At 45.2% G+C, this 16,307-nt stretch overlaps 1 protein-coding gene across 2 annotated transcripts in view; it reads left to right on the forward strand.

The window, feature by feature from the left end:
- KCNH8 (potassium voltage-gated channel subfamily H member 8) overlaps nt 1-16,307 on the forward strand; it is a 462,169-nt gene that overhangs the window by 163,130 nt on the left and 282,732 nt on the right. The gene's annotated exons all lie outside the window — the stretch shown is intronic.

Here is a 16,307-nt window from a genome sequence, read left to right on the forward strand (position 1 = left end):
CCCGCCAATGATAGGAAAGAAGAATGACCTCCGCGCTATCTGAGCAAACTCCCTGAAAAATGAAATTGTTTTCCCTCTAGTTTCTCTTCTCCTTTCCTATGGTGTTGTTGGCTGAATTATGTCTCTTTAACTTTCATATATCAAAGCCCTAATCCTGTAAAGCAATCATCAATCAATTAAAAAGAAATATAAGTTTTGAAAAAGCCCTAATCCCTAATGGGCTGTAGAGGTAGGGCCCTTAAAGGTATAATTAAGGTTAAGTGAGGTCGTAAGGATGGGGTCTTAGTCCAGCATGACTGGTGTCCTTCTTCGAGGAGGAAGAGACGTCACAAATGTGTGTATGTAGAGGAAAAGTTGTGTGGAAACCCAGCTGTAAGGCAGCTGTCTACAAGCTAAGGAGAGAGGCCTCACCTTGATCTGAGAAGTCCAGCCTCTGTCTGGAACTATGAGAAAATAAAGTTTCGTTGTTAAGTCACCCCGTTCCTTTGTGGTATTTTGTTATGACAACCCCAGTAGGCTCCTACGTAGGGGTCGGGATGCTCAGGCAAGGCTGGAAAGCCAGGTTTGCTTGTCTGTCAAGGATGGCACCGTAGACAAACGCAGAGCAGCAGCAGGTAAGGCGGCTGCGTGTGGCCACAGGCCCACATTTCCCGTCCTGGACAAAGACAGATCGTTCCATCTGGTTTGAATCACTCTCTTAGGCCGTTTTTTACAACATTTAAATTGTACTCTAATTCAAGGTTTCTCAGCCTTGGCACTGTCAACATTTGGGGCCAGTAATTCTTTGTCGTGGGGTTTGTCCTGGGCATTGTGGACAATTAGCCTCAGCTCAGGCCTCTTTATCACTTAGTGTTGGGGTCATTTTTAGGAGGAGATACTGGAACCTGAACATGGAACTTCATCCCCTTTTCAAGGTCATCCTTGGAGGACGTTCCTCGAGGGTGTGAATTTTGGATGCGCAGTGGTTGTGAAGCATTGGCGAGCTCTCCTCTGGGAGGAGTGGGACAGCCGATTCTCTGGCACCAGGAGGAAGGTTGAGGCCACTGTGTGCGTCTCAGTGTCAGCATATAAGGCCTGCATTGCGAATATGATAAAGCAGAAGCCTGCTAGCTCCCTCTAACTATACCACAATCCTTGGAGAGAGGGCCTGAGATAAAAGAAAACAGAGGCCATCCCTGAGAATGCAGACTCGTAGAAAGTGATAAAAACTGCCATCCGGTGAACGCACGGAAAAGGAAAAGCTTCTTCTGAAATATCTGCTGACTGCAGACTTGTCTTTCTTAAGATAGGTGCCTTGTACTGGTGTCTGCAAATCCATTTATGTTTCTTCCTTTTTATGCCTTCTCACAATATCCAAATGGGGCACCTCTGAGAAAGGTTTAGGCTGAGGAGGAGAAGGTGGCAAGGCCAAAAGATGGAGACCTTTGAGGCCAGATGGGTGGGAACATGGAGGTCAGGTGGGAGTGAGCCCCCAGCAGGGTTTCCTGAACCTGCTTTGTTATAAAAATGCCCACTGCTCTTGGACCTCTTTGGATGCAACAGTTTAAAAGACGAAGAAAGAATAAAGGTTTTACAAATTAAGGAATAATTAAGAAGGATAGCTAGTTTCACAGATAAACGTAATACACAAAATTTTCTTTGGCTAACATAGAGCCATATTTTACATGTTTATGTGTAGGAGTTAACGGTGCTCATTACTTGTCCTCCCTCGAAATTTCCTAGGTTCTACTTATGTACCAGAAATAGTGACACCAAGACATCTTCTCATAAAGCTGTCCCCTTTGGTTCTGCTGATATGCAAAAGGCGTCCGCCATGGCTGATCACACGTGTGGGTGTGCTAACCCGGAGAGATCATTTTGTCGATTTGATGCTTATCCTCTCCTTGTTTCTTTAATATCAGAGATACTCATACCTGTGTGGTTCCCTCCTTTTCATACACACAGCATACTTTGCGCCCTGTTCTATTACTTGCAGAAGAGTATCTTTTACAACAGTGGGTGCCTTGCAGAACAACGCATGCTGAGTGGCAGTCACCTGTCCTTCTCTACAGCATCACATCCTGTGGATCCACCATAGGACTGCGTAGTATTACATAGTAGGACATCATACGCATCCAGCCTGGTCAGTCACAGCATCACATCCTGTGGATCCGTCACAGGACTGTGGAGTATTTCAGAGCAGGACATCATACGCATCCGTCCTGGTCAGTCACAGCATCACATCATTTGGGTCCATCATCATAGTATTACGTGGCGTGATGGCATACACATCCGTCCTGGTCAGCTACAGCATTACATCCTGTGGATCCGTCACAGGACTGTGGAGTATTTCAGAGCAGGACATCGTACGCATCCGTCCTGGTCAGTCACAGCATCACATCCTGTGGACCCACCACAGGACTGCGCAGTATTACGTGGTGTGACGGCATACGCATCCGTCCCCCTCTCACAGTTGTCCATCACGTGGATCCATGACAGGGTCACTTGGTCAATTCAGTAAATCCCCTACCGGATATTTGTGTTCACTCTAGAATGTGATCTCTTTTCTTTCCTCTTTCTCTCTCTCTGAAGTACTGCTGTTGTCATTTGGAAAGTTTTGGGTTTTTTTCCAAGTTATTTTTATATAAGATGTTTGTATTATACAGTCCCGCTTTCTAAAGTGTTTTCCTCATTTCCTGTCATAAGAACGGTCATATCAGCATCTCCAGGAGCCGCTTCTCCCTGCCCTTCTCCCGCTGGCTAACTGAAAGGGATGCACCATCAGGTCCACTTGATGCTAAGCGTGCAGGGCGCGCAGCACTCACGGCCTGCTTATCTTGCTGTCTGCGAGCCCCCCCGCCCCCGTCTCCTCTCTCCTGCACTTATGTTCACATTGTCAGAGCGCTTAGCGCACCTGCACGCGCTTCGTCACGCGCATCTTTCTTCATCCAGCCTTAGTGCTGCAGTGAAATGTGCCCACTGATCACCGTAGCTTCTGTCCCAGTTTCTCTGAGCATGTCTTGGTTATCAGAAGGTTATTCTCTGAGCCGTCTCAGGAAGAGCTCGTGGAAACTGTTTCCCTGAACTCTTGCACGTTAACAGTATGGCTGCGGTCGTCAGGACTTGTAGACCAGTTTGCTGAAAATTAAATCGCTTCGCCATCTCAATTGCGTTTGTTCTCACGGACTTGCACAGAGTGTCGTTTTACTCTAAAACGGCTGCTTATTAAGTGAGTTGGGGTTTTGTCCTGGATGTTCGAGGAAGCGTTTCATTATTTCATTTCATGTCCTGCCATTTCTTTTTGTTTCTTCATTTCATTTTAATCTAATAATTGTGCTAGAATGTATCTTGGCATAGGCTAGGGCCAGCCTATGTGAAGAATCAGCGAGTAGGTATTCCGCATATTCTTGGCATAGGCTAGGGTCAGCCTACTTCTTCTGTGAAGAATCAGGGAGTAGGTATTATGCATATTATGAATTTTATGGTCCATACAGCCTGTGTTGCAAGTACCCATCTATGTCATCATAGTCTGAAAACAACCCCAGAAAATATGTAAATAAATACGTGTTACTGTCTTCCAATAAAGATTTTATTTACAAAAATATGAAGTGGGCTGGGTTTAGCCTGCATCCAGGTTACTGATACCTGGTATAGAATTTCGGGGTCAGATTCTTCCCTCTTGACGTGTGATATGCCCTTAGTGTTTAAGTCCCTTTTACTTGGGAAACTTTTCTGGGACTTTAGTCACGACTGATCTGTCTTCTTGCTTTGATTTTCCTCTCTGTGATCTGTGCTGGGTCCTTGGCTGCCCTCTGTACATGTTATTTTCTTTCTCTTTTTAATTTATTTTTCCTCCTCCATTGTTTTCACTTGTCCAGTACATTTTCTTTCCTTTCCTTTTGTGGTATGTCTATTCTCACTGCATTTCCTCTCTTTAAGTCTTCAGTTATTTTCCTTTCATTTATATCCTCTCCTGAGCTCAGTTAGCTCATACAGTTTCTATCATTTTTTTGCCCACTATCTTAGTTAGGGCTTCCATCACAAACCACAAACTGGGTTTCTTAAACAGCAGACATTTTCTTACAATTCTAGAGGCTAGAAGCCGCGAATCAAGGTTTTGGATGGGTTGGTTTCTTCTGAAGCCTCTTTCCTTGGCTTAGAGATGGCCGTTTCCCCCTCTCTCTGTCTTCCCGCGGTCTTCCCTCTGTGTGTCTTTGTTCCGATCTCCTCTTCTTATAAGGACACCAGTCAGATTGGAGCCACCGTATGACTTCAGTTCAAGTTAGCTGTGACTTTACAGACCTCATCTCCAAATACAGTCATGTTTTGCGATAATGGGGATCAGGGCTTCAGCATATGGATTTTGAAGGCATAGAATTCATCCTCTAGTAATTTTTTCCTGAGCTTTTCTAAGTCAGTGTGTGCTGTTCATGCTGTTGTTTCATGCATAGCATGCGCTGATTCAGTGATTTCCCTCAAACCTTTTACTTTTGAAAATCGCTCCTTCAAATTCCCTTTTACTTTTGAAATAGTTACGCTCTGTGTGCCTATGGAATATTTTGGGGTGTCTTGACTTTCTGTGGCAGTGAATGAAATGGCATCCCACTCCAGTCTTCTTGCCTGGAGAATTCCATGGACAGAGGAGCCTGGAGGGCTACGGTCCCTGAGGTCAGAAAGAGTCAGACAGGCCTGAGCGGCTCTCACTCACTCACTCTGATTTTCTGTATCTGTGTTCAAATAAGCTTCTCTTCACCTCTTCTTCCATCCTGTTCTGCTGTCATGCTTGAATAAGATGCGTTCTTCTCATCTTTAAGAATATTGGAAATAGAGGTGTGCGGGGAAAACACTCCTAAATCCACGGCTCCGTTGCCCCTCCCCCAGAGTTCCCGTGTCGACACCGTCCGCATCTGGCTGCAATTTTTGCTACTTTCTGAGCCAGCTCTGCTTTCCTGGTCAGGCCTCGTTCACAGTGTTGTTTGAACCGTTTCCTTTCTTCACCTTGCTGTTCCTGCTCTGACCAAGTAAAGCTCGGGTTCCAACAGTTCATCCTCAGTATATTAATAGTTCCATACCTTGGTGAATTCTGTACATCCAACAAAAATTTTCTGCTGAATTTTCTGAAAGCGCTGAATGCTCAGACGACTCCAACACCATGCTATCTTTCTGTAACCCATTTTTACTCATCTTCAGACTGGGGCCTGGGAAGCTCTCTGCTAGTTTTAATTGTCTTCAGATCTGTGTGTGGAACCCTCTACTTCCAGAGGATTTCTGCTTTGGGAAGTAAATACCTGCTGACAGATTATGAGGTCCCGCGCTCTAGAGCTACTACTCGCCTTCTTTTTTCCCTTCTTTTTCCCTTTCTCATAAAGCTGCTCTTCCTGCAAGGGTCAAGCTTCTTGGCTGGTGTTGCCCATCATCCAGTATTCTCAGGTTTATGGGGACACACTGTCATACATATATTTTGAGGATTTCTCAATTTACTATCTTAGTCACTTTAATTTTGTGAAAGGATTGGGGATATTTCAAAACCAATGTTTCCACTACCACTGCTGTATTTTAAAAAGTTTCTTTAGATAATGTATAATTGCTCCGGGTATGTGAGCTCACTTTTTAAAAATCATTTCCTTCTCCTTTCTATCTCTCTAAATTTCTGTTTCCATGGTTGGAATGTGAGGAGCTTATCTGAACTCTAGGCATACTGTAGAAAGGGACCCCCTAACTCCGTGTAAATTCCCTGTTTCACGCCTGGCCCATCTGTCTGATGCTCGCCTTTTAGTGTTTACAGCTGCAAATTATGGCTGGTGGTGAGCCCGACATGACTCCACCCTCCCTTTGCTCTTGAAACCACGGTAGATCGCTCTCCGTTTTTGCCTCCCGTTTCATCATGCTGCGAATCAAGGCCTTCATTATTGCTCTCTACACTCAATATTGCTAGGCCTGGGAGGCTTACAGATACTTCAGGTGAGCCCTCCCGTCCTCCGCACGTGGGAGCGAGCGGTGCCTCCGAGTACACATCCTTGAAACTGTCTTGTTTCCTCAACAGTAGGCATCAGGCACTCTCGTGTTGGGAGGCAGATAGCCCGGCAACCAGCTTCTCTCAGGAGTCCCAAAGAGAAAGCAAATGGTCTCTCTGCCTTCAGTGTTTACAAAAACTATCAAAACACTATTGGACATAAGATTGCCTACAAGGATGTATTATACAACAAGGGGAATATAGCCAATATTTTGTAATAACTGTAAATGGAAAGTAACCTTCAAAATGCATTTAAAAAATAAAATAGTAAGAAAACTACAGACACCGCTTCTCCCAGGCTCAAACTGTGGAAACTCACAGAGAGGAGATCATCTCTGCCTCTTCTGCTGCTGAGTTGCTTCAGTCGTGTCCGACTCTGTGCACCCCCATAGACAGCAGCCCACCAGGCTCCCCGTCCCTGGTATTCTCCAGGCAAGAACACTGGAGTGGGCTGCCATTTCCTTCTCCAATGCATGAAAGTGGAAAGTGAAAGGGAAGTCGCTCAGTCATGTCCGACTCTGTGCGACCCCATGGACTGCCGCCCACCAGGCTCCCCGTCCCTGGGATTCTCCAGGCAAGGACACTGGAGTGGGCTGCCATTTCCTTCTCCAAAGGAAGGAAGTTCTGCCTCTTCTACTTGCTCACAATCCCTTCAGCTGAGGACGGACCAGCTGGGATGTCATGTTCTCTTCACCTTCTTCCAGACTCTACCTTCTTGGCTGAATGTTAATGGTGGGAAATCACGTCATGTCTGTGTCATGGAGGATCATCATGTTTGAATCCACAAACCCCGGCCTGAGGATGTGTGTCTTAGCATATCTTCTCTGCAGAACGCTTGCCTTTCAGGCCCATTTTTATGTTAAGTAGACTCAACAGACATGCTGCAAGAGAACAAAGATTTGAGACGAAAATCAAAATGACGCAGTTAGTTTTGTAAAAGTTTCATCCTGATATATTAGTTTTCTAGGGCTGTCATAACAAAGCACCACAAAATGAGTGGCTTAACAACAGAAGTTGTCCAGAATTCTGAGTCCAGGGGTCAGTTGGGGTGCTTTCTCCTGAGGACAAAGAGGAAGAACCTGTCCCACGCCTTCCCTCAGCTCCTGCTGGTTTTCTGGCGTGCTCGGTGTTCTTCACCCTGCAGAAGCATCGCCCTGGTCTCTGCTCTCATCTCCCCACCCTGCTCTCCCAGCGTGGGTGGCTGTGCTGATTTCCCCATTTAACAAGACATCAGTCTTACTGGATCAGTGCCCGTCCTAATGACTTCATCTTGTCGCCATAATAACGCTGTGTCCAAATAAGGTTGCATTTTGAGATACCGTGGGTGAGGATTCTAACTTATTCTTTTGGGAGGGCAAAAGTCAGCCTATAACACGTGGTTATATTTACATTAAGCAGATTAGAATTTAAGCCACTTGCCTAAGATTGTGAGTAAAGAGACTAGAACGTATAAAAATCCTCTAACTCAAAATTGGGGCTATTTTTGACATTTAATGGGCAGGAGTTACGGAAGCTAGGCGTATTGTAATGTGTCGGGCGGCCTTGCAGTTGAAGAATTGCCCGTGTGTGGCCTGGCTTTCTCCTTCTCTCCCTTCTTTCTCGCTTCCTGGCTGGCTTCCTTCCCTCTTTCCTCCTTTTCTGCCCGCCTCCTTTCTTCCCTCCCTCCCTCGCTTTCTTCTCTGCCTCCCTCCCTTCCTTCATTTTCTCTCTTTCCTTTCTTTCTGAGTCTTATTGAGGCATAACTGGTAGGCAGACCATTTCAGGTGTTCTGTGTGTCTATCTTGATGAGTTTGGACATTTGCATACACTTACGATATCATCACCACAATCAAGGTACTAAACATATCCATCACCTCTAAAAATTTCCTGTGTTCTTTTCTGATTTTTTTGTTATTTGTTTTGTTTTTTTGTGGCAAGAACACCTAACATGAGGTCTATCCTCTTAACATTATGCTAAATGAAGTAAGTCTATTAAGGTCCCCTTATATGATGTGTCTCAAGTAGTCAGACTTAAAGAAGCAGAGACTAGAATGGCCATCGGCAGGGGCTGAGAAGAGGGGTAATTGGAGAGTTGTTGCTCAATGGACGTAAAGTTTCAGTTACGCAAGAAGAGCAAATTGTAAGGGTCTGCTGTACAGCATGCTGCCTGCAGGGTATAATACAGGGCTGTGCACTGCGGGACCCTCTAGTGCCCCGCCGGGCTTCCAGGAAGCCAAACGACCTGAACTAGGACCTGAACACACAGTGTGTCTGTGGAAGGCTTTAATTTTCTATTGAATCTCTAAGAATAAAACCATCGTGTAACGAGAGAAGATTGAGTTTCATCTTGTTCTGAATTCACCGTTTCAGAAGACTGTCACTGACTCACAATGCTTGTCACGGACGCAGCACACCGGGTGCGTTTTGTGCTTGGAGCCGCTGCTCCCAGTGATCCCACGTATTGGCCCGACTCCTTGACGAGATCTTCTGCTGTAGCCAGTCACACCCGCGCATTTTATGTTGAGGTGCCTACTATTTTATCAGAGACAGCTTCACTTTTATTTATGTTATATTACTCTTAATAATACAGACTGTTGCTTTTCTGAAAATAATGCATATTGTCGGTAGGCAGGGTTTTTTTTAAATTTTAATTTTTCAGTTCTAAATAGAAAAGAGGGGAATGTAAGTGCTTGATATGGAAGGGAGTCTTGAGCCTGACAGAGCTGTGGAAAGCTCTCTTCATTCACAGACTCACGGCACCATCAAGGTTTGTCCTTCATTTCCTTATACCTACTGGAGTATTGCTTGCTTAGCATTTTTCTTTAAGTTGACTCTGTTATTTTTACTCAAGTTGCAAGCAAAAGAAAATGAAATCACTGTTCTCTATGGAAAACAGTGATCTCTAGCTCAAACAGAAGGTAATCAGAAATAAATATACTTTATTTATATTTAAGTTCAATATACCATTATTAAACATTCAACATTAATAAAAATGATACACAAAATCTAAGTAATAATTAATTCATTATATTTCGCCACACAGCACACATGCTGTCTTAATTTTTCTAGTGAGACTTTGAAGTAAACATGAATTACATCACATTTACAGATGGAGAGACTGTGGGGCGGGGAAATGACGTGGACGCAGAACCATACGCTGCACGCTCACCTTGCCGCTGCCCCAGCAGTTCCCTGTTGTTCACTGTCTTCACTCACTGGTACGCTTCGAATCTCTCTAGTTGATTTTCACAAACCGTAGTAAAATGTCTGGAAAGATTAATGCCGAGAAGAGAAGAGTCCCAGACAGCAGCATAGGAAGACGCTGCCCTCACCTCCTTCTGTGGACACACCAGATCGCTGGCCACATGGGGATCGTTTCCCTCTGCAAAAGATCTGAGAGCTGCATGAAACGTTAAAAGGGCCACACTGAGCTGGGTAGGAATCTCAGCAAGTCCCTACCCTGACATAGTGACTCAGTGGGGAGGGACCTCGGGAATCCAGCGCTTCTCCCAGAGGAATGAAGGGTTAGGGCCCCGCATCAGACGTCCTGGGCCCTGGGACGCCACCGGAGAGATGAGATGCACTGGCCCCTAGGGATGCCGCCAGAGAGATGAGCCCAAAATGCCCGGCTAAGAAAGCCGACAGAGGAAATGTCCAAGGGACCGAAAGTGCTGCAGCAAACTGAGGTTCCCTTTCTAAAGAGTTCACATCCAGTCTCACACACCCCAAGACCCAGTGAAAAAACAGCAGTTTGCACAGCATCTAAGCTATGTGATGGGGACAACTGCTAACGTGAAAGCCTCTGCTGAAGGGCTGGGGGCAGGTGAGACTCTTCCTGGAGATGGAGGCTGACCGATGCCATCATCTCACTCTCCACCTGCCCCAGGAGCCCGTCTCTTTCCACTTCATGAAGCACAGTCCTGCTGCCTTGCTGAAGTCAGAGAGCTTGAGCAGCTGCAACACCAGTCTGCTTCCAGACGGGGCTAGCGAGCATGAACCATCAGTGCGCTCTCTCCCTCCCATCCTGAAGCCAGCAAGCCATTCTCCTGCTGCGTCGCTAAAACCCACGGGCGTGTGCAGTCCCGACATCCCTGCTGCCTTTCTGAGGCTGGCAAGTGTGCCCCACCCACGTGCCCTCCAGCTGCCCTGCTAAAGCCACTGTGTCCACACGGGGACACCCCTTAGTCCCCTGGCCCTGGCGGCCGGGGGGTGGAGTTACTGACTTCCACGGGACTGTAACAACTGGGAAGGCTGTTTGCGGCAGCCACCACCCCAGGGAACTGCACACACATAACCCATCTTTCTGTGAAGAGAACACTTATTCACTTGTCCTGGAGCTTCAGCTTGAGAGACAGGCTTCAGGTTCCCCCACACCTACAATCTAAGGAAGTGCTCCCAGGGAATTAAGCAGTGAGAGGTCAGCATGTCACAGTCCCGCAGCATCGGTGAGACCTTACAGAGAAGCATTGCACACTCGTCTGGGGCCCTGACATGCAACTTTCGCCCATGTGACACCTCCAGGTGTGCTTTGGAGGCCATGGAGATCACAGCTGTGGCCCCGCTAGTGCTGTGCACAAGAGTGTGCTTTAAAAGCTGCTGCTTGAGGCTTCGTTTTCTAATCAGCCTAAAACTAGGTGTAAGTGGGAGTCCTCCCTTTGGGACACTGACATCTCTTGGCATAATCTCCACAAAGGAGACATATCAAGGCTAAATTAGAGGATTCAGACAATCACAGAGACTCAAGAGACAAAAGATCTAAGGCAAGTTTAAATAAAGTCATCTTCACAAGCCCACCCCTTTAAGCCTGGGATTCGCCTGATGCATAAAACTAAGAGCAGAGGGCCAGGGAGAATGAAGAAACTGAGAAGTATGTGTCAAGCAGAATTATCAGCAAAATCTCAGAAGAAGGATTTCAATTCTATGAAGAGGAGTAATCTACTTGATAAAGAATTCAAAGTGCTGATCATAAAGACGCTCCCAAGCTCAGGAGAAGAAGGGGTGAACACAGCGAGATCTTCAACAGAGAGATAGGAAATATAAGAAAGAGCCAAACAGAAGTCACAAAGCTGAAGAATCCAGTGACTGAACTGGGAGGCACACTAGAAGGGTTCAGCAGCAGACTGTGATGCGGGAGAGAGTGCCCAGCAGACCAGAAGACAAAATGCCGAAACTCACCCACACAGAGCAGCAGAAAGGGAGACCATGGGAAAGCGGGGATGAGAGGCTTAGAGACAACATCAAGTGAGCAATACCCACACTATGGGAGCCCCAGAGAAGAGACAGAGAAAAATATCCATTTGGAAAAATAACGCCTGAAAATTTCCCAAACCTAGAAAAGGAAACAAACTTCCAGGTCCTGCAAGCCACATCCCAAAAAAGATGAACCCAGAGAGACCCACACTAAAACATACTGTAACTAAAATGTCAGAAGATGCAGATAAAGAGAAAATCTTATAAGCAGCAAGAAGCAAATTAACTGTTATAGATAACGGACCCCATATGACTATCAACAGACATCATCAGAAGTTTTTCAGGCCAAAAGGGAGGGTGTGACATATTCAAAGTGTGAAAGGAAAGAACTCCCAACTTAGAATATTCTGTCCATCACATTTATCATTCAGGACTGAAGGAGAGAGAAGGACTTTCCTCATCAAGCAAAAGCTAAAGGAGTTCATCACGACTAAGCCAGCCTTATAAGAACTGTTAAAGAACATTTTTTAAGCTGAAAAGAAATTGGCATTAGTTAATAAGAAGAAGACACAAGAAACCAAAAATCTCACAGGAAAAGGTAACTATATAGTAAAGGTAGGGAAGTAACCCCTTACAAAACTGCTATGAAGGTTAAAAGACAAAAGGAGTAAAATTAATTAAACCTATAATAATTTGTTAAGAGAATGAATGAAAAAATTCTAAAATGCGATATTGAAAGCATAAAATGGGGACGGAGTGAAGATGAAGAATTTTGGAATGCCTTGTAAGTTGCTGTCAGCTTAAAATGGACTGTTATATACGTAAGCTATTCTATGTAAACCTCATGGCGATCACAAAGCAAACACCTATAGCAAATACACAAAAGGAAATCAGAAAGGAATCTAAATATAGCACTAAGGCAAGTCACCAAATTGCACGGGAGGTGAAAACGGAAGAAGTGAACAGAGGGGAAGCACAATCAGCCAGAGGAAATGGCGCTGAGTGCAAACCCTATTACTGTAAATGTGAACAAACAAAATCCTCCGGTCAAAATACATAGAGTGGCTGAATGGGTAAGAGTAAGACCAGCTACAGGCTGTCTACCGGAGACTCGCTTCAGAAGCAATGAAACTCATACATTGAAAGTGAAGGTGTGGGAGAAGATATCCCGTAGAAATGGAAGCAAAACGAAAGCTTGCGTAGCTTTGTTCATAACAGACGGAAAGGTTAAACCAAGTGTCAGAAAAGATAAACAGGAGCAGCACACGATGATGGAGAGGCGAATCCAGCATGAAGATGCAGCGTTTATAAAGACGAATACCCACCTGGAAGCACCAGAAGACATGAGGCAAGCATGGACAGACCTAGAGAGAGAGACAGAAGTAAAATATTAGCAGGAAACTTTAACACCCTCTGTCAGTTGAGTCCACTTTGGTCGCTCAGTCGTGTCCGACTCTGCGACCCCATGAATTGCAGCACGCCAGGCCTCCCTGTCCATCACCAACTCCTGGAGTCCACTCAAACCCATGTCCATCGAGTCGGTGATGCCGTCCAGCCATCTCATCCTCGGTCGTCCCCTTCTCCTCCTGCCCCCAGTCCCTCCCAGCATCAGAGTCTTTTCCAATGAGTCAACTCTTCACATCAGGTGGCCAAAGTATTGGAGTTTCAGCTTCAGCATCAGTCCTTCCAAAGAACACCCAGGACTGATCTCCTTTAGGATGGACTGGTTTGATCTCCTTGCAGTCCAAGGGACTCTCAAGAGTCTTCAGCAACACCACAGTTCAAAAGCATCAATTCTTTGGCGCTCAGCTTTCTTCACAGTCCAACTCTCACATCCGTACATGACCACAGGAAAAACCATAGCCTCGACCAGACAGAGTTGGCAAAGTAATATCTCTGCTTTTTAATATGCTGTCTAGGTTGGTCATAAGTTTCCTTCCAAGGAGTAAGCGTCTTTTAATTTCATGGCTGCAGTCACCATCTGCAGTGATTTTGGAGCCCAGAAAAATAAAGTCTGACACTGTTTCCACTGTTTCCCCGTCTATTTCCCATGAAGTGATGGGACCGGATGCCAAGGTCTTAGTTTTCTGAATGTTGAGATTTAAGCCAACTTTTTCACTCTCCACTTTCACTCTCATCAAGAGGCTTTTTATCTCATCTTCACTTTCTGCCATAAGGGTGGTGTTGTCTGTATATCTGAGGTTATTGATATTTCTCCTGGCAATCTTGATTCCAGCTTGTGCTTCTTCCAGCCCAGGGTTTCTCATGATGTACTCTGCATATAAGTTAAATAAGCAGGGTAACAATATACAGCCTTGACGTACTCCTTTTCCTGTTTGGAACCAGTCTGTTGTTCCATGTCCAGTTCTAACTGTTGCTTCCTGACCTGCATACAGGTTTCCCAAGAGGCAGGTTAGGTGGTCTGGTATGCCCTTCTCTTTAAGAATTTTCCACAGTTTCTTGTGATCCACACAGTCAAAGGCTTTGGCATAGTCAATAAAGCAAAATCCTACTTACATCAATTTATAGATCACTCAGAAGAAAATCAATAAGGAAGCATAGCCTTAAACAACACATTAGACTAGATGCATTGAATACATATACACAGAACATTCCATCCAAAAGTAGCCGAACACATATAATTTACTTCTCAAGTGCACACGTGCCGGGAGCCAGCGTGAGGAATCCCACCCGTGACAAGGTCATGCGGCAGAGATCCGATGGGCAAGGCGAGTCAGGTCTCAGGTCTCAGGTCTCAACAAAGTCTGCTGGCCTTTGTACTCTGCTTTTCCACTCTTCTGACACACTCTGGAAAAAGTCAAACTCAGGGCTTTAGTCTTCTGCATTTGAAAGGGTGTTTCAATCCAAAAACCCCTCTGATGGCTTTCTAGCCTGCCTGTGGGACTCGTACAGCTGCGCATGTGATTGTTTGAGGCCTCCTGACCTCGCAAGGCACAGGAAGCTTAAAACATCCTAGGAATGTAGGGGCTTCCGAGGAGTCAAAATCATTAGAATAGGACTGACTAAAGGTTTCATTTGTTGAGCCAATACTTGCTGCCAGATTTTCATATCTTTTATTTGTAGATATAGTTGGTATATAGAAAAACAGGTAGTAGACCTGGTATTAGCAACATTAGATCTTTAAGTACTCTCTTTGTTATAACCCACTGCACCTTTGTTCTACAGGAATGTAACTTTATTTAGTACTTTGAGGATGATGCAGAGTAAAGAAAAAACACTTCTCGGGAAAAGGAGTTTTCTGGACAATTATCCAGGAAGAGAGCCATAAAAATGTTAACAGGCCTCTTGGCCAGAAGATAATGTAAACCACCTGAGACCTTTTGTATACGGGAGGGCATGCAAAAAGAAAGCCTGGTCTCAATGAGGGTCAGGACTGCTGCCCCTGCATAACTCTGCATATTCCATTATTTCTTTATGTACGGCTTGGGGTATATAAGCTGATTTTGAAAATAAAGTCTTGAGTCTTGCACCGATGCTGGGCTTCCCCATGTCATTCTTTTCTCCCCTTTTTCGGCTGAATTCCCATCTGGAGCGGGGAGGCTCACCACGTCTACTTGCCCTGGCTGCTAAGATCCACGCAAAAGGGAGCCTAAGGCCGGGCACCCTTCGATATTCAAGCGGACGCCGGTGGCCTAACGTAGATGGTGCAAACCTCTTGTCTCGAGGTTTTATTGGTTTTCCCTGTAAACCAAGTTATTCAGCCTCTTTTTCTCCACCAAAATTTCGTACTATACTATTTCTTCCTAATCTAACCTTATATCTCTAAATACATAAGTTTTCCTCACCTATCCGTCTCCCCTTCGAATTACCCTGGATCCACCAGGGCTGGACCCTGGGACACACAGAACACTCTCAGGATAGATCGTAGGTCAGTGTCACAAAGTCTCAATAAACCCAAGAAGGTTGAAATTATATAATCATCTCTTCTGACTACAGTGGCATGTAATGAGAAATCTATTACAAGAAAAAAACTGGAAAAATATAACTATGTGGAGATTGAGCATCATGTTACTGAACAGCTACTGAGACACAGAAGAAATTTCAGGAGAAAGCAGAATGCCTAGGGGAAATGAAAACTGGAATATGGCATACCAAAATCCATGGGATACAGCAAAAGTGGGAGGGAAGCTCACAGCCATACAGGCCTCCCTCCGGAAACAAGAAAAATCTCAGATAAACTTAATACACCTAAAGGAACTAGAAAGAGAAGACATAAAGCCCAAAATTAGCAGAAGAAAGGAAATGATAGAGTGGAAATAAGTGGAATAGGGACTAAAGGGCAGATGGAAAGATCAATGGAAATAAAGAAGAGCTGATTCCTTGAAAGAACAAATGTAAGTTGGCAAAGTTTCAGATAGAATCACCAATGAAGGGGGAAGGAAGGAGAGAGTGGATCCAGCCGTATTCTTACTCACAGGCTGGCAGAGTCTGGAAGCTCCCTTCGTGTTTCCGTCTGCAGGTGAGCAACAGATGCCTTGGAACCCAGTGGCTGAACATGGCAGCAACCGTAGCTTGCAGCTCTGTAGGCCAGGAGTCCAAGCTGGACTTGGCTGAGCGCCTCCTCTCCCACGGGGGCTTAGCTGAGGCTGGCTGGTAGTGTGCAGACCGGAGGGACACTGCTCTGCACGATCTTGGATGGCGTCTTGAACGTGTGGGATCAGCTGGGACAGAGGATGGAAGTGCCTGCCCGTAGCTTCCTTAACCCAGTGGCCTCTGGGTAGTCTAGGCTCCCAGGAAGCAGGCAGAAGCTGAAGACCTTTCATGATCTATTTTAGGAAATCACTTAGTACAAGGGCTTCCATCCCAAACTGGTACTCTGGGTGGAGAAGACCCAAGGACACCCAGGTTCATGAGGGGCCACCTAGACCCCAACTCAATAGGAAGTGTGCCCCAAAGATTTTTACTATTTTAATTTAAAAACTTTATTGGAATATACTTGATTTGTGATATTATATTAGAACAGTATGGAGGTTTCTTAAAAAAAACTAAAATTACACCTACCATATGATACAGCAATCCCACTCCTGGGCACATATCCAGAGAAAAACATAATTTGAAGAGATGCATGAATCCCAGTGTTCATTGCAGCCACATTTTAAAAACGCCACGTCTAGATTTGTAGAAA

Source organism: Ovis aries, chromosome 1 (assembly GCF_016772045.2).
Source record: "Ovis aries strain OAR_USU_Benz2616 breed Rambouillet chromosome 1, ARS-UI_Ramb_v3.0, whole genome shotgun sequence".
Classification (NCBI taxonomy): domain Eukaryota; kingdom Metazoa; phylum Chordata; class Mammalia; order Artiodactyla; family Bovidae; genus Ovis; species Ovis aries.